The following is a 27,591-nucleotide window of genomic DNA, read 5'->3' as shown; positions in this document are numbered from 1 at the left end:
TTCTTTTTATCCTCTCTCTGGACCTTAAGCTTGTGGGCAGGAAACATATCTACCAACTGTGTTATACTGTACTCTTGCGAGTGCTTAGTGCAGTGCTCTGCACACCGTAAGTGCTCAATAACATGATCATTGACTCAGCAGTGCTTGCAGGTGTGATTGGAGCAACTAAAAATCTTTATAAAGTCAGTAAAATTGATCAGATAGCCTGATCTATTCCTTTATCGTTCTAATCCTTAGGCAGAAATTAGCCCATAAACACATAATGTTCCCCAAATTACTCAGGAAAAAGCTCCATATGAATTATGGACTTTGAAATGTTTCTGTGGGCTGGGCATCAAAAAGAAAAGGAATTCTGAGGTGGAGGGGCCATCCAGAGACTGGTCTCCTCTCACCTTCTGCCCCTCAGGAAGGAGAACACTAAAGGGGAAGAGGTGCTACCTAGTCATAGGGCATCCTCAAAGATTCAGGTGGGCCCTTTGTTTCTTCTATTTTCATAACCTTTCATCCTTTCTCTGTTGGCTACTTCATTTACCCAGGAAGAGGAAAAGAGTTTAAATATAAACCTGTCATTTTTTTTGCTAGATAATCTGGTAGATAGTGGGAAGGAAGGTTGTAGCAATGATTAAACTGAGGCTTTTAGGTTACTGCTGGGTCTAAATCATCTCTGCTGCATCTGCCTGTCACTACTGTTGGGGATCATCAAGAGTGCTTTAATGGAGGAAAATCCACCCACTAAGTTAGCTATAGAAACTAAATGAGTTCCCAATGTTCAAAGCCTAGCCCAGACAGGAATAAGCAAAATAGCAACGTCATCCATGCACTTAAATTTAATCCCCTAAGTACTACCCCCATAATGCTTAAACTCTGTTGCTTTTTCCTATCAGTAATTTATTTTAATGTCTGTTTCCCCCACCAGATTATAAACTCCTCAAGGGCAGGGATCATGTCTACCAACTCCATTATATTTTCCCAAGTGTTCTGCTCAGAGTAAGTATTCAACAAATACCACACTGTTTGACTGATTGATTGATCCAGATCCACACTCTGGGACCTGATGGAAGGCTTTGGATAAACTGGCATGAGCACTGAACTGACATGGAGAAGGTTCTCAATGAGGAAGGTTGAGCATAAGAGGTAGTAGTAATAGTAGTAGAATTTATTGAACACCCTTTGGGTGCAATGCACTGCACTTGACACTTTGTGCTTTCCAAGCCCTTAGAACCATGCTCTGCACACAGTAAGTGCTCAATAAATACGATTGAAAGAATGAATGAGAATGCCCCCCTTCTGACAATTACTTCCCCCCTTCCTCAAAGCAAATTGAAAGCAAATCTCCTCCAACAGTCCTTCCCTGACAAAACCCTTCTTTCCTCTTCTGCCACTCCTTTCTGCTATGCCCTCACTTACTCCCTTTATTCATTCCCTTTCCAAGCCTCACAGCACTTATGTACATATCTGTAATTTATTTATTTCTATTAATGTCTGTTTCCCCCTGCCAGACTGTAAACTTGCTGTGGGCAGGAAATGTGTCCATTTATTGTAGTCTCCCAAGTGCTTAGTACAGTGCTTTGTACACAGTAAGGGCTCAATAAATGATTGACTGACTCACTGGCTGACTGACAGAATTGTGGAGTGGCTTGATCTCTGTCCGAAGAAAGCTTGCAATAGGAGAGAATAGTATAAGAGCATTTACAAACATAGCGATCAAGATAAATAATTGACTGCCCAAGTGAATAAACCAATATGTGAAATGCTGAAGATAAGTGTGAGAAGATGTATCAGTCCTACAGATGGCTGATGAGTATCTTGTTGGTGAACTGATAAGGTCAAATCAAATTTAAGTGACTTGTAGACTCAAAACAACCTGTGACTAGAACTTAATTTTTCAGGTCTGGGTGAATTAATGAGGGTCAGTTGATTACTTTTATTTTTATTTTAAATCTTGGGAAGTCACCTGGAGTGTCATCCCTGTCTATATGAGAGAAATAATTATAATCTTTCCCCAGGATCAAAGAAACCACCTGCATGTTCAGTAAAACCCCATTCAATTATCAGTCTTATTTTTTCTCTTTCATGTTGTGTTAGTTTTTTGCAGCCTGCCTGATGCACAAATGCTATATTTCTCATTTATAGGTTTTCCAGAAGAGGCCCTAAGACTAAATTCATGCTAAACTAAGAATCCATTAGTCAATTCTCCATCACTAGGCCTCTTCTGTGGCAGAAAGAATTACAAAGATCTCTCTTTTCCTTGGGTGGGGTCGGGGGGAGAGGAGGGAGGATACCTTCAAATTCAGGGAGCTAAATGAGACGACTATATCAGAAGAGATTTCTGTCCCCTATATATGCCGGACTCTTCCCAGGTGAAATTCATTCATTCATTCATTCAGTCGTATTTATTAAGCGCTTATTGTGTGCAGAGCAAAGTACTAAGCACTTGGGAAGGCACACTACAACAAAAAACAGTGATGTTCCCTGCCCACCATAAGCTCACCATCTAGAGCGGGGGAGACACACATCAATACAAATAAATAAAATTACAGATATATATAAAAGTTTTGTGGGTCTGATGGTGGGGGGGAAGAGCAAAGGGAGCAAGTCAGGGTGACATAGAAGAGAGTGGGCGATGAGGAAAAGTGGGGCTTAACGTGGCTCCGTGGAAAGACCACGGGCTTAGGAGTCAGAGGTCAAAGGTTCTAATTCCGGATCCGCCACCTGTCAGCTGGGTGAATTTGGGCAAGTCACTTGACTTCTCAGTGCCTCAGTTCCCTCATCTGTAAAATGGGGATGAAGACTGTGAGCCTCAAGTGGGACAAACTGATTACCCTGTATCTACCCCAGCACCTAGAATAGTGCTCAGCATATAGTAAGTGCTTAACAAATACCAACATTATTATTATTATTATTTTGGAGATCTGCCTTCAAAAAGGCTTTGAGGGAAGGGAGAGTGAAGTGAACTGGATCAAGCATCATCGACTGACATCATCTATATTATCTTCCTCCTCCTCCTACTTCTAATTCTCATCGTGATGATCAGTATTTATTGGCCTGTGACGCTAACTGGGCCTCTAAAAAAATAAATAAATGGCTAAGACCAAACAGGGTTGGATGCACCTATAGAACAGGCCAATGCATTCACCTTAGGTCCCAGCACATATCTCGTTTCACTGCCAAGTGCCAGGTGCAGGCTTTTTTCATTTATAGTTTTGCTTTTTTTATGGTATTTGTTAAACACTATGTGCCAGGCAATGTTTTAAGCACTGGGGTAGATACAAGGTAATCAGGTTGCTCACAGTCCATGTTTTACTTGGAGCTCACAGTCTTAATCCCCAATTTACAGATGAGGAAGCTGAGGCACAGAGAATTTAAGTGACCTGCCCAAGATCAGGCAGTAGACAAGAGTTGGAGTTGGGATTAGAACCCAGGTACTCTGATTCCCAGCTCTGTGCTCTTTCCACTAGGCTATGCTCCTTCAGTTACACCCTATCTCCCTCCTGGGTGCCACCCCATTACCCTTCAACAGATGCTTCAGGAGATATTTCATCCTCATTTTAAGATTTATTTTAAAAAAAAGATGTTATCTTCTAGGTGTGTCAGACAGGAAGGGAGTGGCTGTTGCACCAGCTAAAATCCAAGTCAATGGCATTAGAAAACCAAGATTGCCTTATCTTTCTGCAGAAGGCTGAGGAAGCATGACAGGGAAGATATCTATGCCCTAGATTTAACTGTACCAGAATTCGGAAAGGCACTAAGATAGAGTTCTTGCTGAAAACTCCCTTAAAAAAAAGCGCACCGGAAAAATTACCTAGAAGACATTAGGTGGCATTAGCTCCAGCACATCTCCCTGGTTGTATGATCTTACATGAGCCTACTTGTGATTGAGTTGAATGAAAGTGATTTTTTGTTTAAATGGGCATATGAATGTAACCTCACAGGAGTTTTAGAAGTGAATATTATATTCGTAGGGCAAAATTAGTCACTTGAGGTTGATATTTACCTCTTCCCCCTCATTTAAATAAATCTGAATCATTACATACCTGAAATCTCGGGCCAAACAAGAGAGCTTCTCTTTTATCAGTGATACCATACTCAAGGAATTATAGAGGTTTATGATTTTTCAAAATTTTCTATTTATTGATTCAATATGGAAGATTATAGATACTTGATTCTCCATAGTTAACCCATTCAGCTTTTATGCATCACAAATGTTAATTAGGTAGCAGTTGCAAAGTGGTGTTGACAGATAAAAGAAACCTCAATAGCGTCCTCATCTTACCCACTCTCCTGCTATGAGACTTTACTGCTCTGGTCCTCACTTTTTCTCTATTTTATTTTTTCTTTAGACTGTAAGCTCCTTGTGGGAAAGCAATGTGCCAACCAATTCTGTTGTATTCTCTCAAGTGCTTAGTACAGTGCTCTGCACTCAATAAGCACTCATTAAATATGATTGAATGACTGATTGATTGGTTGATCTATCAAAAAATCTCAATCACTCAACACTTCTTTCCAATCTTGACCTCATGCTATATACTGAGTCCCATAATATGGAGCAGCAAATGACAAGGGAGTGGTAAAATATATGAGATGACGTGCAGTTACACACCCAGAGAAAAGTGACTGTGTATTTTATTGACTAAGTACTGATATTGCCAGATTTGAGATTGTGGTGACTGTCAGATCTGGCCTCCCTCAAAATTTCTGAAAATGAAATATTTTATCTGGTGTTGCCTTTCTAGCAAGCCATTTTAAAATACCCACTTAAAATGATTGTCTTTATTTTCAAATATCAATAATTTATCCTTTATAATCCTGTTTTCATATTTACCTCTCCATTAAATTCAGTTCTTAAGCCCACCCATAAATGATGATAATACCAAGGGCTTACTAAGAGATTTTTCTCTTCTAAGCCCTTTCCTGACAATTCAGTGCACTGGCAAAGGGGAGTCTTTTGCTAAAACCTATGGTCTGATTTTTACCCTCTTTTCTAACCTAAATGATTGTTCTGGATACCAACTGCATGAATCCAAACCATATAACCCTAGAGAGGACAAACTCCAGTGAATGAGCTTACTCCTTCCCAGTAGTGTAGAATCACAGAATTGGAGATCAGGGAGTGGAATATCCATTTAGGACTGAAATCAGGCCTGTACACTACTTGGCCTTTAGGTGGAACATCATGAATTCAGGGTTTTGCCCAGATTCCTCATTGATCTCAATTTAGACAAAGAGAACATTAGAGATATTCTAGCTGCAGGTTTTATTTACGCTCCCAAGGAGAAGCCGTATGTACTTGATCTTCTGTTTACAGAAAATGAGGAATCTCCTGAGAATATAAAAGTCCCAGCAAGAAAAGGCCAGTTCTATTTCTGGCTACCTCAGAAAACTATCATATGGGGGAGGGGGAAAGAGGATAACGAGGAAGAAAGGAGCAGAGGTGGAGAGAGAGGGAGTGAGGTAAGGCAACATCTGGGGGGTTATTTTTAGGTCGGGGGGTGGTTGGTGTTGAAAAGATGAAGACAAGCTGAAAAAATGCCCAGAAAATGTTAGAGGGAAATGAATTATGGAAGAATTTTGCAGAGTTCTGTTTAAGGTGACTTTTAAAGGGAATGGCTAAGCATTTCAAATTTCATAGAGAAGTCAGTGGTCAGAACAGCATTCTTTAGAGTCCTAGCAATGTTCTGTCATAAAAGAAGAAATCCTTCTCCTTGTCAGGAGGGGATCATCACCATTAGCAACTCTACTAAGTGCTCACGGGAACATGGCAGCAGGCACTTGAGGGAGACAAAAAGAATAAGTATAAAGTGGTATCTCTGCTCCTTAAGAGGATTCTCACATGTACGATTGTATGTAATATTTATAGAAATGTCAGAGGCTGGGATAATACTAATAGTAACTGTGATATTTGTTAAGTACTTCTACTTAACAAATGATAAACCCAATACCCACATTCCTATATAACTTTAAAGAAATACTGTTATTTCAGAGAAATGTGTTTAAGAAATGGAAAAAATAGTGTGGCCAAGTTTTCCATCTTAGTTAGACTGTAAGCCCCAAGATGAGCTCCAGGATATCTGACCTGATGATCAGTAATCATGGGGCTCACAGTCCAAGTAGGATGGAAAACTTGACCTCACTACTTATCCCATTTCTTAAACACTTTTCTCTGAAGTAATAACATTTTTTCACAGTTATAAAGGAATGAAGGTATTGGTTTAATCATTTTTTTAGGTGTGGTATTTGTTAAGCTCTTACTATGTGCTAGATCTGAGGTAGATACAAGATAATCAAGTTGGACCCAGTTCATGTTCTACATGGGGCTCACAGTCTTAATTCCCATTTTACAGATGAGGAAACTGAGGCACAAAGAAGTTAAGTGATTTGGAAGGTCACACAGCAAACAAATGGCAGAGCTGGCATTAGAACCCAGGTCCTTCCAACTCCCAGACCCATGCTTTAACTATTAGACAATGCTGATTCTCCACATCCACCCTCAAATGAACTTGAGAAAAAATGAGGCCTTGTGGAAAGTTATCAGGACTAGGAATCAGGAGATCTGGGTTCTAATCCCAGCTCTGCCACTTGCCTGCAGTATGACCTGGGACAAGTGACTCAAATGTTCTGTGCCTCAGTTTCCTCTTCTGTAAAATGGGGGTGCAATACCTGCTATCCCTTCCCCTTAGACTGTGATCCCCTGTGGGACAAGTACTATATCTGATTTGATTTGCATTGTATCTACTCCACGAGAAGCAGCGTGGCTCAGTGGAAAAAGCATGGGCTTTGGAGTCAGAGGTCATGAGTTTGAATCCCAGCTCTGCCACTTGTCAGCTGTGTGACTGTGGGCAAGTCACTTCACTTCTCTGGGCCTCAGTTCCCTCATCTGTAAAATGGGGATTAAGACTGCGAGCCCCATGTGGGACAACCTGCTTCCCCCGTGTCTCCCCCAGCGCTTAGAACAGTGCTCTGCACATAGTAAGCGCTTAACAAATACCAACATTACTATTACTCCATGCTTGGCTCATAGTAAGGACTTAACAAATATTACTATTAGTAGTAGTAGTAGCAGCAGCAGTAGCAGTAGTAAATCTTCTTCTCATATCCTATACCCCCTTCAGTGCATTACCCTAGACAAGATTATTTTAGGATCCAGCTGCAAGAACAGAACTACAAATCAGCAACAGAGTGATCAGATCCATGAGAAGAGCCACGAGAAGAGTCAAACATAGACTCTTTCCCATTCTAAATTGGAGGAGTAGACACTAATAAAAGAGTCAATTTTGTGTTTTAGTTTCTTCCTGCCTGTTTAATTTTTTGCATTCATTGCAGTTTTTAAAAGATGCCCTCTTCACCCTCTCAAACCTCAAACGTTTCCATAAATGCTCTCGCTTTTTGGGGAATCCCACACATTCACAATTAAGTCCAAGACATTGCCTGTGGCTAGGGAATTACGAAGTACCTCTGTAAATGGTGAATGACTTAGCTTTTACCTTAAAATATGTCAGCCACAGGGCACAGTGGTTTTCTGAATTATGGAGGCTCTGTGTCAATCTGTATTCAGAAGGTATTAGAAACACTCCAGATTTACATTTTGGAATAAAGTAAATTTTTAAATTTTATTAATAAAATATGACTGCAAGAAAGCAGCATTCTCACAATCATGTGACCCAAATTTACTTAACAGTTCTTCCTCTGCATGATTTTTCTAGCAGTCCTAAAAGCAGCAGGGAAAGCACAACACCTCTCAATAGCCAAAAGACAAGGGGAGGGTCTTGTGAGCTGGCCCAGAAGAAGTGCTTAGTACAGTGCTCTGCACACAGTAAGTACTCAATAAATACGACTGAATGAAGGAATGAAGAAGGGAGAAGAATGACTAGAAATGCTGAGGCAGAGTTTTTGCTGGTGCAAAACCCTATACATTTCTACTCACTCTGTAGCCAATCAATTAATCAATTGTATTTCCTGAGCATTTACTCTGTGCAGAGCACTGTACTAAGCGCTTGAGAGAGTGCAATACAACAGAGTTGGTAGGCATGTTCCCTGCCCATGGCAAGAAGCAGCGTGGCGCAGTGGAAAGAGCATGGGCTTTGGAGTCAGGGCTCGTGAGTTCGAATCCCAGCTCTACCACTTGTCAGCTGTGTGACTGTGGGCAAGTCACTTAACTTCTCTGTGCCTCAGTTCCCTCATCTGTAAAATGGGGATTAAGACTGTGAGCCCCACGTGGGACAACCTGATTCCCCTATGTCTACCCCAGCGCTTAGAACAGTGCTCTGCACATAGTAAGTGCTCAACAAATACCAACATTATTATTATTATTATAGTCTAGAGGGGAAGACAGACATTGATATAAATCAAAGATTTATAGATATGTACATAAGTGCTGTTGGGCTGAGGGTTGTAGTGAATACCAAGTGTCCAAAGGGCACAGATCCAAGTGAATGGATGATGCAGAAAAGGTCTAACTGGGGAAGGCCTCTTAGAGGAGCTGTGGACTATAATGTCTGTAATTTGTCAAAAGATTATTGTTCTCACATAGTGGGTTTTCTTATAAAATAAAACCAACATCTTTTTCTTAACCCCTAAACAAACTCACATTATACCAACTTATTCCCCTCGACTCTATTTCCCCTCGACTCTATTTCCCCTCGACTCTATTTATTGCCATTGTTCTTGTCTGTCCATCTCCCCCGATTAGACTGTAAGCCCGTCAAACGGCAGGGACTGTCTCTATCTGTTGCCGACTTGTTCATCCCAAGCGCTTAGTACAGTGCTCTGCACATAGTAAGCGCTCAATAAATACTATTGAATGAACTTTCCTCAGGATTTAGCCTTCTCTCTGGACTTTAAATGTTTAAAGAGATAGTCCTTAAAATAGTCCTGCTTTGCAACATTAAGAATTTTATTTTAGTTTTGGGAACATTCACTCAGTCTCTGGGTTTCTGGGAATGGACTGCCAAACCAGAAAATTTCCAAGATTCTGTCCTGAACCCTTTTTCTCTAGACCCAGGTAATCTGCATTAAACACCTGGACTCCTGTTATCAAGAGGCACCAAGAGGGAGCCACATTGAGCCTGTTCCCTGGGTTGGTGCCTGAATTTGGGAAGAGGGATCCAGGTGGTCATGAATAATGTTCCACCCCCTTGATTGCTGCACATGTTCCAGTTTTGGGCCACTATCAATCAATCAATCAATCAATCAATGATATCTAGTAAGCATTTACTCTGTGCAGAACACCATACTTAGCATTTGGGAGAGCATATTACAATAGAGAAGGCAGGCATAATCTCTGCCCACAAGGAATTTACAGTCTAGAATAGGAGAACAGTCTAGAAGGGGAGACATTTTCACTGCCACAGATTAGGCAGTTAATTAGATCCCATGAACTGTTTGGGAAGCGAAAGTTCTTGTTACAACAGATGGATATTGTGTCCTCAAGGTGAACCTTCCTGAGAGAAGTGAAGTCACCCTGCTGCTGGACCCTTGAAACCAGGGGATTGTCAGATATGGAGCCAGCAGAAAACCATGTGACTATGGTCTCTGATCCAGGCTCTCCCTTTAGGAATGAGTTTACTCAGAGCCTGTGGGCTTGTTGGAGCTAGTGGTTGATGGATTAGTCCAACTAGTGTTGAGGTAACCGAAGTTAGGAGGGCCTGGACCACTGGTGAGTTCTCGGGGTCTTCTGTGATCAAAATGTTGGACCAGGAGTTGCCACTACTTTGTAATATTGGATCTTGGACTAGTAAAGCTTTAGATATGGAGCTGAGGGATGGGGGCCATGTTTGTTGTGGTGAGGGGAAGGTTTGTAGTCCTCTTCAGCTCACTAACCTGACTGGTATGTCCTTTGAGAACTCTAAATGGAGAGCTCATGTAGCAAAATAGTGTCAAAGCCTTGTTAAATTCACATCTCCTCCGAGAGGCCTTCCCCAACTAAGCTCTCATTTCCTCTTCTCAGTCCCTTCTGTGTCACCCTTGCACTTGGATTTGTATCGTTTAAGCACTTGATATTCATGTCACCCTCAGCCCCAAGGCACTTATGTACATACCCATAATTTACTTTAATGTCCCCCTCCCCCTCTAGACAGTAAGCTTCTTGTGGGCAGAGAACATTTTTATCAACTCTGTGGAATTGTGCTCTCCCAGAGTGCTTAGAACAGTCCTCTGAATTCAGTGAGTGCTCAATAAATAGCACTGATGATGATGATACAGCATCAACTATCATCTCTACATAGATGATCACCCAAATCAACATCTCCAACCCCGTTCTCTCCCCCTCCCTCCAGGCTCATATCTCCTCCTGCCTCCAGGACATCTCCGCCTGGATGTCTGCCCACCACCTAAAACTCAACATGTCTAAAACTGAACTCCTTATCTTCCCTCCCAAACCCTGTCCTCTCCCTGACTTCCCTGTCACTGTGAATGGCACTACCTTCCTTCCCGTCTCACAGGCCCACAATGTTGGTGTCATCCTTGACTCTGCTCTCTCATTCATCCCACACACCCAATCCGTCACCAATGCCTGCCGGTCTCACCTTCACAATATCGCCAAGATCCGCCCTTTCCTCTCCATTCAGGCTATCGTGCTGGTACAAGCTCTCATAATATCCAGTCTGGATTATTGTGTTAGCCTCCTCTCTGATCTCCCTTCCTCCTGTCTTTCCCCAATACAGTTTATTCTTCATTCTGCTGCCTGGATCATCTTCCTACAGAAACACTCTGGGCATGTCACTCCCCTCCTCAAAAACCTCCAGTTGTCACCTATCATCCTTCACACAAAACAAAAACTCCTCACTCTTGGCTTCAAAGCCCTCCATCACCTTGCCCCCTCCTACCTCACTTCCCTTCTCTCTTTCTACTGCCCACCCTGTATGCTCCGCTCCTCTGCCACTTACCTCCTCACGGTCCCCCATTAGTGCCTGTCCCGCTGTTGACCCCAGCCCACGTGCTGGAATGCCTTCCCTCCTCACATCCACCAAACTAACTCTCTTCCCCTCTTCAAAGCCCTACTCAGAGCTCACCTCCTCCAGGAGGTCTTCCCAGACTGATCCCCCCCTTTCCCTCTGCTCCTCCTCCTCTTCCCTTCCCCCCTCCCACCCTCTGCTCTTCTCCCTTGTCCTCCCCTCAGCACTGTGCATATTTGTATATATTTACCTTATTCATTTTGTTAATGAGGTGTATATCTCCATGATTCTATTTATCTTGATGATGTTGTTTTGTTTTGTTTTGTTCTATTTTGCTTTGCTGTCTGTCTCCCCCGTTTAAACTGTGAGCCCGTTACTAGGCAGGGATTGTCTCTGTTGCCGAATTGTACATTCCAAGCACTTATTCCAGTGCTCTGCTTATAGTAAGCACTCAATAAATACTATTGAGTGAATGAATGAATGATGATGATGTTGATAGACTGCAAGTTCCTAGTGGGTAAGGAACATGTCTACCAATTCTGTTATGTTGTACTCTACCAAGCACTTAGAACAGTGCTCTGCACTCAGTAAGCACTCAATAAATACCATTGATGATGTTTATGATAATAATGATAGACTGCATGTTCTTGGTGGGCAGGAAACATGTCTACCTACTCTGAAATGTTGTATTCTCCCAAGTGCTTAGTAAAGTGCTCTGCATACAGTAAGCACTTAATAAATGGTTGATTGATTGTCATGCTGCTCTGCAATGAAAAAAGACTACACCTGGTGAGCACTTTACTAGGAGGCTTTTCAGAAAAGGGAAAGGAAGGGTCTGTACTTTCACTAATGGAAGCCCATCAGTGGGCAGGGATTGTCTCTTTCTGTTGCCGAATTATACATTCCAAGCACTTAGTACAGTGCTCTGCACATAGTAAGCACTCAATAAATACTATTGAATGAATAATGGAAGCTGGATGTGCTATCAGCCTTTAGGTTACAGAAACAACCAGCCCAAACACATCTTTGAGTGCTTCCTCAGGATCAGGGTGATTTAGAAGAATGGGGGTATAATAAGCAGATCTTCAAGGACACCATTCAGGCTTTTTCCTTGGGTACTTCCAGAACCTGCACCCACAAGCCTTTAAATTACAGTCCATCCAGGCACTGCCCGAAGCATCATCGGCATAACACACACCCCTCTTTCTTGGAGGGAAGAGTACAGTCAACATTGATATTAAAACTAAATACTCTCACATTCAAAATGAACTGGCCAGAGATTAATACATCCACAAGCAAGTCCTAACCTCTTTTCTGTTTCCAAGGCTCAGCACTGAAAGCACTGGGTGGCCCACTTAAAACGAGCCCCACTTAAAGCATATTGTTTAAAGCAGACCTATTTTAAATGTCAACCCTTTGCAACCTCCTCTGGAATAAAGCATTAATAATGACCAGTGCTGAGGAACCCTCATCAGATTATGTTACTGTAGTGGTTACAAAGAGAATATCCAAGTTTATTTTTTTAAAAAATAAACATGCTTGGCCAGTTTAAAAGGCACAAGGTAAGGGAGATAACCAGTTCATGAGTGAGTTTTCAGATCCAGCTGCCCCAAGCAAAATGTAGAAGAAACTGAAGATCAGGGATATTGGTCAGTTGTTTCTGAAGATCTCTAGTGACTGAAGGAGAGTTTAATCCAACAGTCAGGTTTTATGAGCCCTGCACACTGGGTCTGGGCCCTCAAGAATAAGGGTGAAGGCAACAGTTTCCCTTGAGAGATTTAGCTATAAAAGCCAGAAAGAAGGCCCACTGTCAAGGCCTCTCATAGATTCTCCAGGAATTCCCCAACGTTCGCAGGATGCTGAGCAATTCTTTACAATGTGCCACTAACTTTCTGCTCTGATACTATCAGGTTTTTGCATCACCAAAGCCTAGAGTGGTCCAGTTCTATACGACTTCTCTGTTTAAGTTGTTTTGTCCCCTACACTTGGAAGGGGTGTCTAGCAACGTGACCGAATGGAAAGAGCCCAGGCCTGAAAGTCAAAGATTTAGGTTCTAAACCCAACTCTACCACCTGTCTGATGTGTGATCTTGGGCAAGTCACTCAGCTTCTGTGGATGCCTTAGTTTCCTCATCTGTAAAATGAGAATTAAATTCTACTCCCTCGTAAATAGACTGTGAGCCTCATGTGGACAGGAATTGGGTCTACCCCGATTATCTGGTATCTACCCTAGCGCTTTGTACAGTGTTTGGCATGGAGTGGATAATGAGGGCTGAACAAGCACTATGATTAATTAATTACTCAGAGAGTCTTGGAGTAGGGAACACAAAGGGTCTGGAGTAAATGGGAGTTTAGGGACACCCCCGGAGAATGCTCTAGGTTTGGGTAAACCTGGCGTACCACCATAAAATGGTGCTTATGATGTTACTTTATGCCATATACCCCTTGCAACATGTGTGACCTCACATGCATCTCCGTGTCCAGAGTATTTACAGGTCATGAGTAGCCATCCTATCTTTACTTGTTTCTCATTCCTGTAGAGGTTCAGGGAATGAGGAAAGCAAGGACATTTCAGCATCCTACATCCTTTGTGTGATGAGGAAGAAAGGGAGAGGGCAAGAGCAGGGCCTTAGCACCTCAGACCCATCCTCTCCACTCATCCATGTAGCCTCCCCCACAGCCTGGTCTCAATAGTAGAAATGGTATTAGCCCTTTAGAAATATCCAGCTTTGTCCTTTCCCCTAGGAGAATCTAAAATATACTGATCCTGAATGGAGTTTCTTTTCCAAACCTGCACTGTGGTGGCATTGTAGATGAACACTGAAGGTGGAAAAAGGTTAATAGTAAATCAGTTTGTCTCGTTGGCCACTGATTTATCTTGCTCACACCCTTGTTGTAAGAGAGGAGAGAGATCCTGCTGAAGGGAAGAGCATTAGTGCTGTATGAGCAGGAAAAGGAGTAGAGGTTTCTGGGAAGGTTCAACAGCCCTGGCAGGAGTCTTTGTTTAGAATCTTGGCCCGGAGACACCATGAGGATTCACCATGTCCATCTTCCACTGTCCATCTCCTATGTTTCAGGCCCTTTCAGAGAGGTGTTGGGGGGTTTCTCCTATTCTAAAGACCCCATTTAGAGCAATCCTCAAATTTAGGCTGTCCAACTCTAGGTTGTAATAATATATTTTGTCTTCAATTTGAATCCATATTTCATGCTGCTTCACCTTCTTGGGATGTGAAAAACACCTGGTTAGGTTCCAAAATAGAATCACCTTTGAATATATAAAGATTGAATCAACCTTTAGATTATTTTTTGATAGGCTGAATAATCCCAAAACTTTCACCTATCAATCAGTAATAATTAGTGATTACATGCAACATGCAGAGTATTGTGCTAAGCTCTTGAGAGAGTACAATAAAATTAGAAGATGCTATAGAAGAGTAGGGAAAAAAGGCTATATAGATGAGAAAGTACTTGAACAGTAAGGGTAGGTGGCTATATACGAAAGAGTTACAGGTGAGTGTGAATGCTTAAGGCCATACGTAGTTGGTGCAGGACGGCTGAAGTGTTGTTGGGGGAATATTGCTTCTGGGGAGAAAAAAAATTAATCCAGGATGGCCTCCTGGAGGAAGTGGGATTCCAGGAGGTCTTTGAAGATGGGGAGAGCTGTGGTCTGGCAGATTTGGAGGGGGAATGGGTTCCAGGCCAGAGGAATTCTTTTACCTTTCCTCGAAGACATAATTTCAAACAAGTTATTATTTTTGTTCCTTAACTTTTGGGCAAGGAGACATTTTCTTGATTGACTGTGATCCATGTGGGGCAGAGAATTTTTTTTGTTTGCTTTTTTTAAAATGGTATTTGTTAAGCGCTTACTATGTGCCAAGCACTGTTCTAAGCACTGGGGTTAATACAAGGTAATCAGGTTGTCCCACATGGGGCTCACAGGCTTAAAACACATTTTAAAGATAAGGTAACTGAGGCACAGAGAAGTTAAGCCACTTGCCCAAGGTCACTCAGCGACAATTGGCAGAGCTGGGAATAGAACCCACGTCCTCTGACTCCCAAGTCCGTGCTCTTTCTACTAAGCCATGCTGCTTCTCTGCTGCTTGGGACTGTGTCCAACTTGATTACCTTGTATCTACCCCAGTGCTTAGAACAGTGCTTGGAGCACATTAAGAGCTTAACAAATACCATAATAATAGTAATAACAATTAGCTTTTACTCTGAGGAAATTTTTTCTTCCATAAAGAGTCCAAGCTATTTATTTTTTCTTTCTGGAGTGGATCAAAACATTAATTCGTATTATACATTTCCAACCCAAATATCAAGGAAAAAAATGGGAAGAAATTGATCGTATGACCTGAGCAGTTAGAGCAACATCACTTTGGCTCTTGAAGACAGTAGTGAATTTTGGTCCCCAAGATCACTATATTTATTATGTAATGAACTAGACTTATTCCTCATCACACCACAAGGCAGATTTGCAGGTCTCAGGTCTTCCAAACAAATAACGATTTTTCAGCTGAGGAACCTGAGGCTTTGACAGGTTCAGGGACTTTAGTAAACAACAGTGACTCAAAGGTACTGGGGGAAATGGAGCAGGGAAGAGGAACTACAGTTAATTTGGCAAGAATACGTTGCCCGGAGTGAGCCTATGGGGGGGTAAATTTTCAAAGTTGAAATCTATAATTACTTCTCTATGCTAAAGAGATGACTCAAATTCACAGTAGTAGGGTAAAAAAGTATCCTCTCTATTTAATGAAATCCTACTATTTGCTTAATGAAAAACAGATAAGCTCTGGCTAAGCACACTGATTTTGAAGACTCAAACTTTTGCCTTCAGAATAGGAGTAGAGAAGTTGTGATTATTGTTAAATGTCACTGGAAACAGGGAAAACACAGACATCTAAGAAATGCCCTGATTCTCATATTAGAGTCACTAGAAAATGGTCACTGTGGGCTAACTCATAAAAAAGGAAATAGAAAATTATTCTCTACAAAAAAAAAAAGAAAAAGAAAATAGCCATCATACCTTGAAACTTCCAGGTGCTACCTGATGAGCAAAAATTTAAAGTGAAGATTATTAAGGATCACCAATGAGCTAGCTAGTTGAAACAGAAGCCCTGAGTGAAACATTCCTTCCCTCTTCATTACTCATGGGATAGTTGGGGGGGATTGTAGAGGGAAAAGTTAAAGGTGTTACATGATAAATCCGTAAATATCTTGGGATAAATGTCAAGTAGGACAGCTATCACACCCTTCCCTGCAGTATCCTCAGAGGAGATCTCCTCCCTCCTCACAAGTGCCACCCCCTCCACCTGCGCCTCGGACCCCATTCCCTCTCACCTTATTAAAACCATCGCCCCTGCCCTCCTACCTTCCTTAACTTCTATTTTTAACCACTCAATCTCCAAGGGCTCCTTCCCCTCTGCCTTCAAACATGCCCACGTCTCCCCCATCCTAAAAAAACCCGCTCTTGACCCCACTTCCCCCTCCAGTTATCGCCCTATCTCCCTACTACCCTTCCTTTCCAAAATCCTAGAACGAGTCATCTACAATCGATGCTTAGAATTCCTTAACTCCCATTCTCTCCTAGACCCCCTCCAATCTGGCTTCCGTCCCCTCCACTCTACCGAGACTGCTCTCTCTAAGGTCACCCATGACCTCCTTCTTGCCAAATCCAATGGCTCCTACTCCATTCTAATCCTCCTTGACCTCTCTGCTGCCTTTGACACTGTCGACCATCCCCTCCTCCTCCATACCTTATCTCACCTTGGCTTCACCGACTCCGTCCTCTCCTGGTTCTCCTCTTACCTCTCTGGCCGGTCATTCTCGGTCTCCTTCGCTGGAGCCTCCTCCCCCTCCCATCCTTTATCTGTTGGAGTTCCTCAAGGGTCAGTTCTTGGCCCTCTTCTGTTCTCCATTTACATTCACTCCCTCGGTGAACTCATTCGCTCTCACGGCTTTGACTACCATTTCTATGCAGATGACAAGCAGATCTACATCTCCGCCCCTGTCCTCTCCCCCTCCCTTCAGGCTCGCATCTCCTCCTGCCTCCAGGACGTCTCCACCTGGATGTCGGCCCGCCACCTAAAACTCAACATGAGCAAGACTGAGCTCCTCATCTTCCCTCCCAAACCTGGTCCTCACCCAGACTTCTCTATCACCGTGGATGGCACGACCATCCTTCCCGTCTCTCGGGCCCGCAATCTCGGTGTCATCCTTGACTCGTCTCTCTCGTTCACCCCACACATCCTATCCGTTACCAAGACCTGCCGGTTTCACCTCTACAATATCACCAAGATCCGCCCTTTCCTCTCCACCCAAACGGCTACCTTACTGTTACGGGCTCTCATTATATCCCGGCTAGACTACTGTGTCAGCCTTCTCTCTGACCTCCCTTCCTCCTCTCTCGCCCCGCTCCAGTCTATTCTTCACTCCGCTGCCCGGCTCATCTTCCTGCAGAAATGATCTGGGCATGTCACTCCCCTTCTTAAACAACTCCAGTGGTTGCCTATCAACCTCTGCTCCAAACAAAAACTCCTCACTCTAGGCTTCAAGGCTCTCCATCACCTTGCCCCTTCCTACCTCTCCTCCCTTCTCTCTTTCTACCACCCACCCCGCACGCTCCGCTCCTCTGCCGCCCACCTCCTCACCGTCCCTCGGTCTCGCCTATCCCGCCGTCGACCCCTGGGTCACATCCTCCCGCGGTCCTGGAACGCCCTCCCTCCTCACCTCCGCCAAACTGATTTTCTTTCCCTCTTCAAAACCCTACTTAAAACTCACCTCCTCCAAGAGGCGTTCCCAGACTGAGCTCCTCTTCTCCCTCTACTCCCTCTGCCATCCCCCCTTTACCTCTCCGCAGCTTAACCCTCTTTTTCCCCTTTTCTCTCTGCTCCTCCACCTCTCCCTTCCCATCCCCACAGCACTGTCCTCGTCCGCTCAACTGTATATATTTTCGTTACCCTATTTATTTTGTTAATGAATTGTACATCGCCTTGATTCTATTTAGTTGCCATTGTTTTTACGAGATGTTCTTCCCCTTGACTCTATTTATTGCCATTGTTCTCGTCTGTCCGTCTCCCCCGATTAGACTGTAAGCCCGTCAAACGGCAGGGACTGTCTCTATCTGTTGCCAACTTGTTCATCCCAAGCGCTTAGTACAGTGCTCTGCACATAGTAAGCGCTCAATAAATACTATTGAATGAATGAATGAATGATCCTACTATCACTGTTATGAAAGAATACTTGGATGGATGGATCTTAGGTTAATCAATCAATCAGTAAATAAACAAATAAATGGTATTTATTGAGTTCTCACTGTACAAAGCACTCTACAAAGCTACTGGAAAGTACAAGATGCCCACAAAAAGCTTATAGTCTGCAGGAGGAACTTACAGTCTACAGAGTCTAGCCAACTGAAAACATTTCCTATAGTCACACATGTTTGAAAGAGATGCTGGAAACACCTAGAAAGCTAGCAATGATTGTTAGCTTTGCATTCATGCAGTATCTTTCAAAACTTCCCGGAAGCATTAATGGGTGATGCTAATTGACCATACACCTTCCTCTAAAGATCAGTGCATATACCACCTCTATATTGTAAGCTCCTTATGGACAGAGATTATTTCTATTAACTGTTATATGTTATGATGTCATATGTTTATGCATTGTGTGCGTGTCCACACGTATATGATATGTAATATATGTAATATGTGATGTATGTAATATATAATATATACCTATATACTTAGTGGTATTTTTAAGTGCTTTCTATGTGCCAGACACTGTATTAAGCACTGTATTAAACACGTGGCTCAGTGGAAAGAGCACGGGCTTTGGAGTCGGGGCTCATGAGTTCGAATTCCGGCTCTGCCACTTGTCGGCTGTGTGACTGTGGGCAAGTCACTTAACTTCCACTTGTCAGCTGTGTGACTTTGGGCAAGTCACTTAACTTCTCGGTGCCTCAGTTACCTCATCTGTAAAATGGGGATTAAGACTGTGAGCCCCACGTGGGACAACCTGATTCCCCTGTGTCCACCCCAGTGCTTAGAACAGTGCTTGGCACATAGTAAGCGCTTAACAAATACCAACATTATTACTACATTAAGCACTGTATCAACTGTATCAGGTTGGGCATAGTTTGTGTCCCACATGGGACTCACAGTCCCTATTTTACAGATGAGGGAATTGAGGCATAGGGAAGTTAAATGACTTGCCCAAGATCACATAGCTGACAAACTGGTGGAGCCAGGATTTAATCCAGGTTCTCTGACTCTCAAGCTCATGCTCTTTCTAGTAGGCCACACTGCTTTGCTTTTTTTACTGTACTGACCCAAGATCTTAGTACAGTATTCTACATACAATAAGCACTCAAATACAATTGATTGGTTGATGACAGTTCTAATGCATGAGGAATAGTGGAGAAGGAGCTGCACAGAGTTCAAGAGCAGGACAATTCCTTCTGGGACAGATGTAACTGGATTCTGGCTTTCAATCAGTATTGACTGAGCAACTCCTCAGAATTTTTTTCCCCTCAGCGGGAGCAGTTGGACCAGGAATGATGAGGTTTGGGCTGACAAGCTGTTACAGTGAGGTAGAGCAGACATATTTCATTTTACAAACTTTAACCTTAACTAAAACAAAGCTGATACATGTAAAGCCAGACTAGAATTCCAGATATTGCATTACTGTTCCCCACCAAGATTCAGGTCGACTAACAGAAAGACATCTTTTTCTTCTTCTAGGACACTGTCACTGTCACTCACTGACTAAAAGATTTTTTCTGAAAAAAGATGTTAGCTGTATACGAAGTACACCAATGTCCAATTCTGCCCTTCAGTAATGGGATTTTGGATTATGCCCAGCAGGATTGTCTTAGAAAATCCTATCTGAGTTTCCCATCAAAGGATAAAAATAGCCCAGCTCCTAAAGGGTTGGTGTGTGTTGATTTTTATTCTTGAATTCATTTATTCAGAGTTGAAGCTTTTAGAAAATTAAATGATATGTTCACAACTGGGATGTAAACCCATCACCTCCTGCTCACCACTGTTTTCCCCATTTTTTAAAGAAAGGAACTATTTAAATAAGTGAGAAGCAGCATGACGTAGTGGATAGAGCACAGGCCTAGAAGTCAGGAGGTCATGTATTCTAATCCTGGATCCACCACTTGTCCTCTGTGCGATCTTGGGCAAGTCACCTCACTTCTCTGGGCCTTAGTTACCTCATCTGTAAAATGGGAATTAAAGATTGTGAGTCCCACGAGGGATAAAGACTGTGTCCAACTCAAGTTGTTTGTATCCAACACTTAGTACAGTGTCTGGCACATGAGTAAGTACTTAACAAATACCATGATTATTAGTAGTAGTAGTAGTAGTATGTTGGGGGACTGCACAAAGGTTTCCTTGAGTCAATCAATCAGTTGTCTTTACTGTTTGATGGGAAGCAGTATGCTTAGTGGAAAGAGCATGGGCCTGAAAGTTATAGGTCCTGGGTTCTAATCCCAGCTCCATTACTTGCCTGCTGGGTGACCTTCAGCAAGTCACTTAATTTCTCAGTGTCTCAGTTTCCTCATTTGTAAAATGGGGATCCAATACCTGTTTTCCCTGCTACTTAGACTGTGTGCCTCAATTGGAACAAGGATTCTGTCCAACTTGATTAATTGGTATCTATCCCAGGGTTTAGAACAGTGCTTGATGTATATTAAGTGCTTAACAAATACCATTATTATTATTATTTTTATACATTATTATTTTATTAGTTTGCTTAGTATGGTGCTCTGCACACAGTAAGTGCTCAATAAATATGATTGAATGAATATTAATAATAATAATAACAGTATCATTCTTTTATCATTTAGTGAGCCCTTAGTCTGTGCAGAGCATTGTTCTGGGATCATGAGATAATAAAATAGAATTAGTATATATGATCTCTGCCTTTGAAGCTTTTCCAATCTAGATGGGGAGAAGGACAGTAAAATAAATTGCAGATAGGAGGAAGCCAAAGAGTTTGAAGGTATATATGGGCTATGTCGGGGCTGGAGAGGATTCTGAATTAAGTCTGAGCTGCATGCTAGCCTCTACATACTTTAAGCATTTGACCTTTCCAGGAAAAGAAAGGTGCAATAAGATGAAAATATAAAATTAGTGTTAATAATATTAAATGATAAAAATCCTTCAAGCGATTTACTCACAGCCTAGAAAACTATCCACTTTGTAATAATAATAATAATAATAATAATAATAATAATAATTGTGGTATTTGTTAAGTAACAATCACACTTCCCCCCTTCAAATCTCTACTGAAGGCTCACCTCCTCCCAGACTAAGCCCCCTTTTCCTCAGCTCCCTCCTACCACCACCCCACTCACTCCCTTTTCTCTACTCCCTCTCACTGCCCCACAACACTTGTGTATGTATGTACATATCTATAATTCTATTTATTTATTTTAATGCCATTTACTTGTTTTGATGTGTACATATCTATAATTCTGTTTATTTGTACTGATACTACTGATGCCTGTTTACTTGTTTTGATGTCTGTCTACCCCCTTCTAGACTGTGAGCCCACTGTGGGTAGGATTATCTCTCTGTTGCTGAATTGTACTTTCCAAGTGCTTAATACAGTGCTCTGCACACAGTAAGTGCTTAATAAATATGATTGAATGAATGAACCTACTATGTGCCAGGCACTGTAATAACTGTTGAGGTGAATAAAGTTTATCACCATATATCTCCTTCTTGCCAAATCTAATGGTCTCTCCCCCATCCTAATCTTCCTCATCCTCTCTGTTGCCTCTGACACTGTTGAACCATCTCCTTCTCCTGGAAACATTATTCAATCTCTAATTCACTGACATTGTCATCTCCTGGTTCTCCCCCTATGTCTCTGGCCACTCATTCTGAATCTCTTTTGAGGGCTCCTCCTCTGCCTCACACCCCCTAACTGTGAGTGTCCCTCAAGGTTCAGTTCTGGGTCCCCTGCTATTCTCATCTACACCCAAACCCTTGGAGAACTCATATGCTCACATGGCTCAACTACTACCCGTAAGCAGATGATACCCAAATCTATACCTCCAGCCCTGATCTCTCTCCCTTTCTGTAGTCTAGTTTATCCTCCTGCTTTCAAGACATCTCTACTTGGATGTCCTCCCGTCACCTCAAACTTAATATGTCTAAAATAAAACTTTTTATCTTCCCACCCAAACCCTGTCCTCCCCCTGTCTTTCCTATCAATTTAGTTGGCATCATCATCCTATCTGTCTCACAAGCCCATAACCTTGGCATTATCCTTGACTCCTCTCTCCAATTCAACCACATACTCAATCCATTGCTATGTCCTGTTGGTTCCACCTTCACATCACTAAAATCCAACCTTTCCTCTCCATCCAAACTGCTACCGTGTTAATCCAATCATTTATCCTATCAGGCCTTGATTACTGTATCATCCTCCTTACTGACCTTCTAGCTACTGATTCTCCCCACTCCAGTCCATACTTCACTCTGCTGCCCAGATAATTTTTCTACAGAAATGCTCAGGCCATATTTTTTCTCACTCATCAAGAACCTGCAGTGGGGATCTACCTCCGTATCAAACAAAACTCCTCACCATTGGCTTTAAAGCACTCAATCGCCTTGCCTCCTCCTACCTCACCTCATTACTCTTCTACTACAATCCAGCCCATACACTTTGCTCCTCTAATGCTAACCTTCTCATTGTACCATGATCTTTTCTATCTCACTGCCAACCTCTCACCCACATCTTGTCTCTTGACTGGAATGCCCTACATCCTCATATCCGACAGTTACTTTCCCACCCTTCAAAGCTTTATTGAAGGCACATCTCCTCCAAGAGGCTTTCCCTGACTAAGCCCTCCTTTCCTTTTCTCTCACTCCCTTCTGCATTGCCCTGACTTGCTCCCTTTACTCATCCCCATTCCCAGCCCCACAGAACTTATGTATATATCTGTAGTTTGTTTATTTATATTAATATCCATCTCCCCTTCTAGACTGTAAGCTCTTTGTGGGTAGGGGATGTGTCTGTTTACTGTTACATCTGTGAGCCTGTTCTTGGGCAGGGATTGTCTCTATCTGTTGCTGAATTGTACATTCCAAGCGCTTAGTTCAATGTTCTGCACATAGTAAGTGCTCAATAAATACTATATTGAATGAATATTGAATGAATTGTACTCCCCCAAGCATTTAGTACAGTGCTCTGCAGACAGTAAGCAGTCAGTAAATACGATTGAATGAATATGTGAATGAATTAATATGAGTAAATTGGGAGACCTGTCCCACACTGGGCTCACAGTCTTAATCCCCATTTTATAGTTGCAGAAACTGAGGCTCAGAGAATTCAAATGACTTGTCTAAAGTCAAACAGAAGATAAGTGGCAGAGCTAGAATTAGAACTTAGGTCCTTTTGACACCCAGGCCCGTGCTCTATCCACTAGACCATGCTGCCTCTGGACCACCTATGCCTGCTTAATAATAATGTTGGTATTTGTTAAGCGCTTACTAGGTGCAGAGCACTGTTCTAAGCGCTAGGGTAGATACAGAGAATCAGGTTAGAATCTGCTTAGAAGAGAGGTATAGTATATATAGATTTAACAGCTCTGGTATGACTGGCCTGGCCTCAAGCAATGTAGTTCTGAGTATATGCTATTTTTTCAACTTCCCACAGATTAATGTAAATCACAAGAGAATGATACATAAAACTTTTTAATGTGAAATAATATTCCTCATGAAAAAAATCAGTGCTCTGGCTCTTGATTTGACCATTCTTAAAGCTGGAGAACTTAATTATCTCCAGGGCCAATTCCTGGTCTGCTGAACTGCCCAAATTCATCTGTATGTCCCTTTCCCTACTTACAGGGGGAAAAAAAATCCCTAATTTGAGATAAACCCTGTTTAAACAAATGTAAGTGTAACCAAATTTTATTTTCAGACTATTTTTAACAGTTTTGAGAGCATTGCTAAACTAAACTGAACCAATTAAAGTAAAACAAATTTTCAGATTAATCACAATTAAATATCTGCTGAAGTTCTTGCAAGACTTTATTATATAATTTTTTATTCAGCTAAACTAAACTGAACCAATTAAAGTAAAACAAATTTTCAGATTAATCACCAATTAAATATCTGCTGAAGTTCTTGAAAGACTTTATTTTATAATTTTTTTATACCTATCTTCTATAGGTAGATCAGTTAAGACACAGAACATAAGAAACAGAAAACTAAGTAATCTTCCATCTAGGCAATGATTCTCCACAACCAAGTGTCACCTTGTCTTTCTAAATCATTTTTTCTCTTTCTTATCAATGGAGAACTATATATACACCGAACATCAGGATATGCCTGTTATATTCATTTTGTCAGAGTTCTGCCCCCAAATTCCACTCCACCTGATCTCTCCCAAGAAGACAAACATGCGTGTAACAGAGATTAGACATACTTACATAGAGAAAAAAGCCTGACATTTTCAGCAGCATAAGCTTCAAAAGGTCTCAAGGATTCTTTTAATTTCAGGGAGCTGTGGCTGAATTTATGTAGCTGCAGCTGATATTAGCCCTGTACCTTGGGAAGGCTGGTCTTTGCTGGTTAATGCCCTCCTGCGTGAAGGATATTTTTTTTGTATGGCATTTGTTAAGCACTTACTATGCATCAAGCACTGTTCTAAGGATTGGGATACATACAAGTTAAGCATCAGTCAATCAGTGGTATTTATTGAGCATATACTATGTGCAGAGCACTGTATTAAGCACTTGGGAGGGTACAACAGAATTATCAGACATGGTTCCCTGCCCATAACAATCTCAGATACAGGCCCTCTCCTGCATGGGTCTCACAGTCAAAGTAGGAGGGAGAACAGGTATCCCCATTTTACAGTTGAGGAAACCGAGATATAGAGAAGTTGTGACTTAACCAGGAATGCACAGCGCCACTGTTAGAGCTGGGATCAGAACCCAGCTCCTTCTGACTCCAGGTCAGGGCCATCTCCACTAGGTCACATTGCTTTTCATGGTTTGTGGAGAAGGATCAATCAATGGTATTTTTTGAGCGCCTACTGTGTGCAGAGAACTGTACTAAGCACTTGGGAGAGTACAGTGCAACAGAGTTGGTAGACATGTTCACTGCCTTCCTGGAGCTTACAGTCTAGAGGGTAATGCAGCAGCATAGCTTAATGTCAAGAGCATGGCTTGGGAGTCAACATATGTAGGTTCTAAACCTGGCTCCACCACTTGTCTGCCGTGTGACCTTGGGCAAGTTAGTTAACTTCTCTGTGCCTCAGTTACCTCATCTGTAAAATGGGGGTTGACTGTGAGCCCCATGTGGGATGACATGATCACCTTGTAGCTACCCCTGCATTTAGAACAGTGCTTAGAAAATAGTAAGAGATTAACAAATACCATAATTATTATTATTATTTATGTCCTATGCTCTCTGTAGAATTTTCATTTTAGCATTTACTCTCCAGTTACTGAAATGCACTTTCCTCTGCTAAGGACTATCAGGAACATTAAGACACATTAAAGACAAGGATGATCAAGGGTTAGGGAGATATTGGAATGCAGATACAAAAATAGGCTCTAGTATCCAAACAGGAAAGCGGGAAGACTCACTAGTGATAGAGAAGGCACTCAGCCAACTGGAGGTTGCTGTTGGCAAAACATCAGACCCATAGCCCCAGATGTCTTTCCCCTGGAAGTAGAAGCTTTTAAACTGGTCAAATTTAATAAACATATGGTCCTGGAAATTTCAGATATGTTGAAATTGTATTGCAGATGGCATGTCTTTTAGAGCACAACATAATAAAATGAGATAAATATGCACAAATATTCTTAAAGGAGCAACAAAATGTAAACTACAAGATCCATTCTCACCCATTGGCATCTCATTTTACTGCAGCTCAAAATGGACCAAATATTCTCCAGGACCTAAACCCCCTCCTTGGTGGTTAAATAAATGTTTAGGAAGGGGCATTAGTTCTTTCAGGATCCTCCATTATTGTCCAGAGTTGATCAGGACAATTCAGGTCAAAACATTGAATTTTAGCCTCAGTAATCTAGATATATGAGGAAAATGGACTTTTTGTCTTAAAATACCTGGACCTTTCAGTCCAAAGTGTATTTTGTGGTTTCATTTATAGGTGAATTATTAATGTGTGTGCATGTATGTGTGTGTAAGTATGTGTGAATATAGGTCTGTTCAGAGATTTATCTATCACTATCATTTGTGGCTTTAAAAAAAAAACTACAAAAGGATGCTCCTGGAGATTTAGATTTTAAATTATTCAAGAGCAGTGACTGCGTCTTTTACTTCTATTATATATTTCCCAGATGCCAAATGCTTTTCAAACAGTAATTACTTGAAAAGTACTGGTGACGATAATAATGATTATAAAATCCTCTAGATTTTTGGTTTCATGAAGACAGAGACTGTGTCTGCTAACTCTATTATTCCCTCTCAAGGGTGTAGTACAGTGTTCTGCACATAGTAAGCCCATGATAAATACAATTGATTGAAATCCTAGGCTCCTAGATGGTACCGGACCCAAGTGTGCCCCAGGGTTTTGGAAGGGTTAATGTGCACCAAACTCCCCTCCTCAAGCAGTGATGGAGGGTGACATAGGTTGGGCCGATGGAGTCAGTTCTTCAGGAAAGAAGGCATATTGACCCTTGGTGAGGCTCATGCTTAGGGCATGTTTGAATTCTAAGTATGATGGCAGGGAAAGCAGGAAGTAATCTTTTTCTCTGAATGAAAGACAATATGTATCAGTCACTACAGAATATGTCCCAAGAAGATCTGTCTGTGAACTTTCTTGCTGAATTTTGAAGATGGCCAAATTAATATACGTTAGTTTAAATTGGACAGGGAGACCACGTTTGGGTGTGAGAAACACACCTTGGAATTCTAAGGGAAATCAAAAGAGGCCAACCATGCCATGTCTTTTCTATGCAGCATTCCTGGTCCCAGGCTCAGCTGTCACAGGCCCAAGCAGGTCACCCCTACCACCAGCCCCCAAAGAGGAGAGTGATGTTCCCATAGACCACTCTTCACTTCTTTAGTATGACCTAGGTAAAAAAAAAAAAGGGAAATCCAGCTTCAGGTGGCCAGTTTCTGAATGGGGTTAAAAATTCTTCCCCAGTTTTAAATGTAGGACCTCACTTCACATCCAAACTCACCACCCCCCTTTCCCCCCAAAAAAATCACTGAGGTAAGAACTGGGAAACTCTAGTTCATGGGATCACTTGAGTTCTCATTAATAATTTTCTCCTGCAGTGTTTTGTGTTGCCTGACTTGAGATTAGTTCCTCAGTCTGTCATAGCAAATGGTTAATAATTTGTTTAAAGCAGGAAGAGGGAAGTTCATGATTTATTAATGGAGAGACAAAAACTGGCATTATCCTGTCTCAACACTTCAATGAAATGAGTAGAAGGATAGGGTTGGAACCTTTAACCAGCTTCAGAAGGAAATCATTTCATCTGCCCAAGAAGAAATTCACCAATCTAAGTTAGAAAATTTATTTAGTGAGTCAAAGCAAAAATAAAAACAAAACCAAAATGAGAGCACTTTTGATCTAGAGAAGGATAAAATTGCAAAAAAAGCAAAATATTAAGGCTTCAGAGAGCTTATATTGACTCTTAAACAGGACACTGTAGACCTTTCAATCTTTCATTTCAGCTGCCACACCCCAAATGAATATTGATC

This window comes from Ornithorhynchus anatinus, chromosome 4 (assembly GCF_004115215.2).
Source record: "Ornithorhynchus anatinus isolate Pmale09 chromosome 4, mOrnAna1.pri.v4, whole genome shotgun sequence".
NCBI classification, from domain to species: domain Eukaryota; kingdom Metazoa; phylum Chordata; class Mammalia; order Monotremata; family Ornithorhynchidae; genus Ornithorhynchus; species Ornithorhynchus anatinus.
The sequence above is the reverse complement of the archived record's forward strand: the minus strand, read 5'-3'. Positions refer to the sequence as shown.